Below are 9,525 nucleotides of genomic sequence, written 5' to 3'. Positions count from 1 at the left end.
ACAATAATACACGTGAAGGGCACTGCGCATGTCTCGTATTTTGATTAGCGCCACTACTCCGCACTGCGGATGTTTCGTATTTTGATTTGCGCCACTACTCTGGCGTGGAAACTTTCAAGCACTAACTTGGAGAAGCAACTGCTGTTAAGTTACAATATGAAGTAAAAAGCGTACTTTTTTTTAAATTTTATGCAATAAAACGATGTGAGGGGCGTTTTCTAGTTTTTTCTAAAATTTTGTTTTGTGTTATAGAAAAGTAACTGTAAAGTAACGTCGTTACTTTTTAAAAGTAACTGTAACTGTAACGCGTTACTCTTTTGTTGCGGTAACTGTAACGGTAACTTCACTACTTTTTTCTGAAAGTAACTGTAACTGTAACGAATTACTTTTTAAAAGTAACTTACCCATGACTGCTAAATACGAGCACTTCCAAAATATTGTCACGAATGACAATTGATAAGGCGACGAAAAGTTAAACAAACTTAATGTCTAATGAGGCAAACTTAAGCTCTACCCCCCCCCATAAAAAAAAAAGGAACAGAAGAGCGTCGCGGGCGTCGATGGCGGCGTATACAGCAGGATCGAACGCTGGGGCGAGACTGACTCCTCCTCGCCATGCGGAGACCCTTTTGTACATAGGTGGGCTTCTGGAACGATCCGCGTAGAAAATTAGGCGGACAGTACATTCTGACCTCGAACATGCAGCAGAGTTCTCGAATTTACCAGAACACCAAATTGCAAGAATAAATAAACGACGCGTCGCTCCCAGGATTTGAACCCTGGCTCTTCGCGTGGGAGGTATTCACGATAACCGTTAGTCCACGGCCGCGATGCCTACTTGGCCAGCTACGCGTGCGGCAATATTAAGCTACTCTAAAACCGCGATACACCCTAAAACCGATATTAAAAATGCTACCCCCATGCTTCTCAGCGGGCATTCAGCGAGTTGGCTGTTGTCGAGCAACCTTGTGCTCCGTTGTCATGTTCGTACTCAAGGAGGTTACTTTTCGTACTGACTTCGTCTCACCCTACGATGGACTAAAGACAAAAGCTACAGACCGCCAGATCCAATCACTTTTTTTTTCTTTATTGACGCCAGATCCAATCATGAGCCACTTAGAAATTGTGCGGTATTTCGCTTCGACGCACGTATCGGTGCCCACGTATCGGTGCCCGCGTCTCGGATCACTGATGAGGTGACAGGTGGACAGTGGTTGGAATCGAAGAGCACTGAGTGACCCAACAATTTTACATAAGAAAGCCACGACATACAGGCTCTTTGCAGCTTCAAAGCTATAGAAATGATGAGGCGCTTTTGGATTAAGCATTATTCGTCCATCCCTAATCAATGTAAAGCGTGTCATAGTATAGCTGGAAAGTGATTGGACCTGGCGGCCCGTGGCTTTGGCCTTTGGTCCCTCGTAGGATGAGACAAAGTAGTTCTTTCAGCGTGTTTTTCTGCAATGTTTACAGCCTTCCCAGCGGACGCTTTCTGCTTGTATGTCAATTTTTAGCGACCGATGCTTGTAAGCACTTTTCGGCGATCGCACAGGAAGATTATTGACTTCTTACTCACTGAAGCGCGTCGTGGTGCCGAAGGGGGCGTTCTCTGGTGGCCATAGTTTAGTCCTATTCCTGATGAGTACAAGCTTACGATTAGCTTCCACAATGCTTCTGCAACGTGCATTGCACAACGCCAAGGTTCTAGTTACTCTCAGAATACAAGGGGGGGGGGGGGGGGTGGAAGGTGGGGGCTCGTTCTAAACCTGCGATGAGCCTGCGTTCATCGCGGCGAACTCGCTTTTTGGCCGGCCACTTTATGAATGTGTTGCTACGGATGTTTGATATATCTGCAAAGCAAAAATGTAAAACAACCGTAGCATCTTACCTGACTGATCGGGACTGCTCTTGCGACTGGGCCATTCGTACGTTTTACTGTACTGCGGTGCAAACGTTCTGTCACACGATGACCATGAAGCTTATCAGAGGGGTTGGCATCAAACAAAACTTTGATATAAGATAGCGACAAAACTAGACGAGGGATAATATATATATATATATACGGAACAGCGCCTGGGAACAAAAGACGGCACTCGAGAGAAATATGCTCAACACAATATTAGCTCTTAAAGGAGTTAGCCGAGGAGGTTGCCAAAAAAGAGATCAATGAAACGTTTCGGGCCTGGTAGGCTCTTCGTCAGTCAAGTGAGAAGACTTCGTTCTCCTTTTCTTTCAATCAAAGAAAAAACGGCCGGAAAAAAGAAGTTAATTGGAAAAATGCTTACCGTTTAGCGGGTGCCTACTCAACTAAATTCTCGCTTAAAAGTTTAATATATCCCGATACCAATGCAATAAATACTATGGAAATAATTAAATATAATATTATTACTGCCATTCTTATCATAAAACCAGTTTTTGGGACATGTGGTTGGGTATAACCCAACTATACCTGGTGTCATGTGAAGCCAATGAGAGGCCCAATGTTACGCGTTTGCTCGTGTCACATTAAACGATGAAGCGAAAAGAAAAAAAAAAAGCAACAGTGCGGTACCGATTAGAAGATCTCAATTAAATGTCCATAAAAAAAGACGGCAATGATCCTTTCGAACTGTTAAGGCCCTTCGGTTCTAAAGTATTAAATCTATAGATAAATTCAGATTCTTTATTTTTTCGATCTCTGGTGGTTCGAAAGCCCCCCTGGAGTATAATAAAATTAAAATCAGAAAGTCCGTTATGTCCTGCGGAGTTTAAGTGACGGGAAACCGGTCCGGCAACGTGTTTACGTATATGACTTTTATGTAGATTCATGCGTTTTCTTATGCTTAATTGGAAAATAAATGGTACCTTTGACTGTAATTCGGAAAATGTTATTTATTTAATTCAATGTAGAAAATGCCAAATTCAATACATAGGAGAAACTAAAACAAGCATAAGAAAACGCATGAATCTACATAAAAGTCATATACGTAAACACGTTGCCGGACCGGTTTCCCGTCACTTAAACTCCGCAGGACATAACGGACTTTCTGATTTTAATTTTATTATACTCCAGGGGGGCTTTCGAACCACCAGAGATCGAAAAAATAAAGAATCTGAATTTATCTATAGATTTAATACTTTAGAACCGAAGGGCTTTAACAGTTCGAAAGGATCATTGCCGTCTTTTTTTATGGACATTTAATTGAGATCTTCTAATCAATACCGCACTGTTGCTTTTTTTTTTCTTTTCGCTTTATCGTTTAATGTGACACGAGCAAACGCGTAACATTGGGCCTCTCATTGGCTTCACATGACACCAGGTATAGTTGGGTTATACCCAACCACATGTCCCAAAAACTGGTTTTATGATAAGAATGGCAGTAATAATATTATATTTAATTATTTCCATAGTATTTATTGCATTGGTATCGGGATATATTAAACTTTTAAGCGAGAATTTAGTTGAGTAGGCACCCGCTAAACGGTAAGCATTTTTCCAATTAACTTCTTTTTTCCGGCCGTTTTTTCTTTGATTGAAAGAAAAGGAGAACGAAGTCTTCTCACTTGACTGACGAAGAGCCTACCAGGCCCGAAACGTTTCATTGATCTCTTTTTTGGCAACCTCCTCGGCTAACTCCTTTAAGGGCTAATATTGTGTTGAGCATATATATATATATATATATATATATATATTGCACCTTTTAATTCGGGAACACTTCTTTCACTAAACACAGTAGTATTCCTGAGATCAAGAGAATGTACCGGAGTTGCCCTTCGAGGGGTGAACGGAGTATAGCGCACGCCCAGTATCAAAAGGAAGCGGACGATTACCATGACGCATTGCGTAAGCTAATAGCGAAACGATTGAACCAAGTGCGACTGGTTGACACTAAGGAATTTTACACTTTCCAGAGTGTATAACCGCTATTCCAAAGACTTACACCCAAGACCCCTTCAGCACCCTTAGTATGACATAACAGGCCCGCAAGTTCGTCTGTTTCTAGCGCACGTCGTAGGTTTGTTTACACCCAAACGCGCCCACGTGCTTTGGTTTAGCTCCGACCTCATCCAATGACGACGCGCGATTGGCCGCTTCGTCATCGCGTGTTTTCTACACGTTCTCTTTGTTGTCCTTCGATTGGCGTGCCCCTCCTTGCGATCCAATGCGCCAAAGACGAATTTCGGAATCCTTATACACCCTTTTTAATTTTGCAATAGGGCGCTGTTGCATTGAACGCCCTCCATTTTTCAGGGGTGTAAAGAGGGTGTGGAAAAGGTTGAAGTGAGTCGAATTCCCTTTCTGAAGGGTGTTCGCCAAACTAACGCCCGTTTTAGCGAGTTTTTTTTGGCGGCAATCCGGAATAATTCTGGCCTCCAACAAAACGTTTTACTCGGGAATACGTTCCTTACTCTGAGATATACTCTGCATTACACGAAATATTGACGAGAACAAAGCAACGTAGGTGTAATCTGCTTAGTTGTGAATTTGGTGCACTTGCGAAGGGTGTGTCTTTCAGATATGGTGGTGGGAGCATTCGCTAGGGTAACAGTTCCTTTTTCGTGCGCGGTCCATTACGTTTGTGTTTGCTGTGCTGTGTATGTGAGAGCTGTATGTGGTGCATGTTTTTTTTGTAAACTTGGTGCTCGTAAAAAATATCCCTAGAATACTGCTATGATCGTAAGCATCCCATTTTTCGGGAGTTCACCAACATCCTAAGGGTGTTGGTGTAACACCTTTACAATGTCAGCCCAAACACGCTGATTTACACCCTCGAGGGCGTAAGTATTTTCAGTGTGTTGGTAAGTATTGAAGTAATTAAGTGCAAAAACCTTCACTTCCAGTGGTTTGGCAACCACGTCACGCTCTCATGGTGGAGCAGCGTTTGGCTGAGCAGTGCGCTGGCATCGTTCAACAAGTACGCGGCACTGAAAAGACTCGATCCGTATTGGAACGCTGTAAGTAAAAGAGAACGCGCAAATGTTTTTACCGCAGTTTTTTTTCAGTCATTTTTGAACGTATTTTGAAGATAAGCATTTGTAACAGAAATACTTCATACAATGTTAAGATATGGCGTGTAACCTGTTGTGAGAAAAACAACAACAGAGTATGGAGCTATCGCTCACAACAATAATAATCAACTAAAACCAAGGTAACGACTTGGTTTTTCCTGAAATAACGTTCAACTTTGTTGTTGCGTAAGCCACAACGTATTACATCCTTTCTATGAGGAAGGCGAAATAGTGGCCATAAGTTACCACTGCGGACATCGAACACAGGACGCAGGGCCAAAGCAGTCCACCCAGGAATGCATACAGATTAGGGCTGATATAGTGGCCAACAGCTTAAAAAAAAACTTAGGTAAAAAAAAAAAGATTTTTTAAAAGGCATAAATGGGACACGCAATTTTCTAAAAATAATGTTTCCAAAAAAAAAAAAAAAGATCACGCAATATTTACGCAGTTCGACGCAATTTAGGTGGTGGTCATGGCACGCTCCAAGCCCCGTCCACATACCAGTGGTTCCGCCCACTACTACCAGATTGGCTTGGCTGCTCGGCTGAACACTCTAAAGAGCTATCTTTCTTTCGCGACATCCGGTGCGTCTAGTCTCGCCTGCTAGTCGTGCGAGCAGACACGCGGCAAGTTCTGGCGTTGTCTGCCTATTTCACCACCGTCTATCGTCGTCTGCAAAGCCAGTGAGACGCAGACAAGAAAGCTGCCCGTTGGCGTCCGTTTTCGCCTCCGTCCGTCTGCTATTCCGCTCCCGTCTAAAAACTTTTGCAACGCTGTTCTAGCTTTCCATCATGCACGAGCCACAATTCAATACAAGCGTCAGTCAGCGTCTATCGATGTGCGGTAATAAGCGGACGAGAGAATAAAAAAAAATCAACAAAATAAGTACGCAGTTTTCCCAGCTTTATTGTTTTTTGTTTTGTTTTTTCACCTGGCATCCGCAAGCAAGGAATGTGAGCGTAATGACGCACAATTAAAACGCGACGTAAAAATATTCCCTTTGGTAGGCAAGGTGCACTGCCAAGCTTTAGAGCTACTTGTCTTTCGAAACATAATGACGGGAACATAGACAAACTTGACGGGAGGGAAACGCCCGATTGCCTCTAGCCAAATGGCTCGCAACTTCTTACTTTTGTAGGTGGGTACCTTCTCGGTATTAAATCATGGTTGCAGTTTTTATTCAGCACCAACACGCGCAAAGAAAAAAATCAAGCCAGATCAAGCAACACAGTCGACTTGGGAGGCTAGGCTTAGGCCAGTCCCGCTAAGAACCCAAGCACCCGCACAACGTTTCCGAAGGCGCTTACTTGCGACTGTTGTTTGGTGCAAACTAGGTCGGTTGAGGAGATCTTCTAAAACTTCGGTGAACGCAGAAGAACTCGCACTCACAAAATTAAGCGTGCTCGGCGACCTACGCTCGTTGAGCACGCCGCGGGGCATCGGTGGCCGAGTGGTCTAGCGCAAACCAGGGCCCCTAATCTCGACACTTGGCGAAAACGTCGGCGAGAAATCCGGCGGATCTGATAGGCCGGCGTCAAGGTCAAGTGCGGCGTTGTCCAATCAGAGTCGCCAGATTTTTCGTCGACGTTCTCACCAACTGTCCAGAGTAGGGCCCCAGCTCGGAGCATGTGAAGCGAAAGCTCGCGCTACAGAACCCAGGATACTGGGCTCAATCCCCACCCCTCCCCTTTTGATCTGGATGAGCATCGTACCGCGGCGTGCGGTCGTGTGTCACTATACTGCGTGGTGCACATTAAAAACCCCAGGCTAGCGGTTGTACTGCACTGGCTAAATTGCTCATCTACAGTTGAGAGACAAATGGCTCGTTGAAGGCAGATTAACTTCAGGATGTATAAACATACCCACAACCAGTTTTGTTTTCAGCTCGGCGCAAACGCAGGCAATTATGTTTGTTATCGTTTGAAGCCGAAGCGGAAAGGCAATCTGGGGATATTATTGAAAACAATAGTGGCAATGTCTAAATTATTTGTTTCTCAAACTTTAAAAAAAAAAAAATATTGTCGATCTAAATACTATTACGGTACGGAGAAACATATTCAATTTCAGAACGAGCATTTCACACGTCAATCAACTCTTTAACCAATGAGAACCGGAAAGAGATGCTTAGTCAGCACAGTTTTCTAAGCACCGGGCGGGGCCAAGAGCACACCAACCTAAATTGCGTCTAACACCGTAATCATAGCTCCAAAATATTTTTCTTCGTAAAGGTATTTACAGAAAAAAAACGGGTTCTATCTAAGCCCTTAAAAAAACTTTTTTTCTCAACTTAGTGTTTTTTTTAAGGAACACGTACAGGGCAAATCTCCAGCATTTCCTTATCTTTTAATTCAGCGCTCACCATCAACTCAGTGTTGTATATGGCATTGTGGTAGATGTGCAAACAGCGTTAGCACATCTACAAAGAAAGAAACGCTATCGCATTTAGAAAGCGCGAAAATACTAAGCCACGCCTTTTTGTTTCTGAAACTGTCGGTCACCAAACACAGTAAACCAAAACTTCGTGGGGTGGTCAAAATGAAAGTTTTCTCGGAACGCCGTAAAGAGCTGCTTACACGCCTTAACAATTTAGGATAGACTGCTTTAGTGGTTTACGATGGCGACCTGTGTGTTTAGAGCGGAAACTATATACACCCTTGGCCTATAATAATTTAAATGAACTACACGAATTGAATAAAACAATAATTGCCCAAAACGTTGTGTATCTCACAAAATAAGCATTACACTGGTTCATTCGGCATCATTTCTTCTTTTTCTTTATTTCTTTATTAAACGCGTAGTTTTTATTGAAAAAAAAGTTTGACAGGTGTCCGCTGAAACATCAGACATACAGGTATACAATGTATAACTAGGTCCGCTCGCGATTTTACCAGGAGGGCCTAGAAGTCCTTTACGATGTTCACGAGGCGATGTATCAAGATAGCCTTGGATCGCGGTATTCGCTGTTGGACAAGTCCGGAGTCGACGACGACTCGGAGCGCCCGCTGGCGAATCGGAATGTCAGAAAGGCAAGAACTTTTCTTACTACCTAGAGTTTCAGAACGATAGCTCTTTAGTCGCCCGAAGAATGAGCGCCGACTTGTGCATGGCGTGCGGTAAGTTATCTCCTGAAAAGATGTGTGTCGTCATTTGTCGGGAAAAAAATCTAAAACTGCAATTCTCTATGATAGAGTGACAATTAGTACGAACAAGTGATTAAGGGGCGTTACAGATGTTCTGTTAAAATTGAAAGGTTGTAACAGAATCCACGTATAGCGAAAGGTGCTCAATCGGGTCTCTAATGAGGGCGCCTAAATTTATTGCCAATAAATAATCCGTAAAAAAAAAAGAAAAGAAACTTGTGGTTTTGCTGTGTTGAGCAGCGCAAGCTTCGTTCAGAGTACTATTGTTGAAAACTGTACTTGGATAGTATCTTTTCCAAGGAGGGCATCCAATAGTGTTTCCTAGGCTTTATAATTTTAGTAGTAACAAGCTCTAGAAGGCATTAGATAGACTCTGAATGAGCTCATGGCAGAAGCAGTCTAAATGAATAAATACAAAATCTTTCCCAAATGGCATTGAAAAGTATCTTGACTTTAGATGACATACCGTATATATTCAATTATATCCGACAAAACAAAAATGTGGCAACAAAAATCATAACTGAAAAAACACGTGTTTACATTATTATTATTATTGTTATTATTATTATTTTTTATAATGGTGTTGCGTTTCCGTTTCAGGGCATGTGTTTAATAAGAATGTTGGAGGGTTTCTTACAAAAAGAGAACCTGAGGAGAGGGCTTAGCGTAAGTATTGGCGATATCTGTATAATGTACGGCACCTAGCGGCTAGAACAGAAAGCTGTGGCGGCAGATTCATTCGCCAGCTCTCTTGAGAAAATCAGATATCGATAAAAATGGTGAACATTGTTAGCTTTTTTCTAATTTATTCACTAATCTCTATGACAATTGCTGGATCGCATTTACCCGCTCCGCGAATGCGGCCACTGGCGGCCATATTTTTGGTAGAGTTATATTACCCCTAGCCAAGGTAGAGCTGCTGCAGCCACTATCATCTATCCATGGCAGACAGCGTTGTGGCAGGTGTGGTGGCAGGCTGCTATCAAAATAGCGTGGGTGATATTACGTGCTTGATTGAAATTGTTTGACGAAACACATTCCTAAAACCCGGCGTGAAAGGTAGCCCGATCTTTGAGGACCCGGTGAATGTTTCTCGAAATCGCAGCACCGGGGAAAGCAGCACAGCACGCATCGAAAGTCGCATCGAAAGAACTATCGAAAGCAGACGCCGTTACGGAGTCTGCTTTCGATGCGAGCTGCGCTGCTTTTCCTCGATGCTGCCCTTTCGTAGGACTTTCGCCGGGTCCTAAAAAATGAGTCTACCGTTCACGCCGGGTTTCAAGAGTGCTTGGTCGAACAACCTCAATCAAGCACGAAATATCACCCACGGCGCTATATACTATAGATCCACGGCTATTTTATGGGCGTGCAACCATTGCGCCGTCCGCCATAT

Source organism: Ixodes scapularis, unplaced genomic scaffold, assembly GCF_016920785.2.
Source record: "Ixodes scapularis isolate PalLabHiFi unplaced genomic scaffold, ASM1692078v2 ptg000882l_1___fragment_2___debris__unscaffolded, whole genome shotgun sequence".
Classification (NCBI taxonomy): domain Eukaryota; kingdom Metazoa; phylum Arthropoda; class Arachnida; order Ixodida; family Ixodidae; genus Ixodes; species Ixodes scapularis.
The sequence above is the reverse complement of the archived record's forward strand: the minus strand, read 5'-3'. Positions refer to the sequence as shown.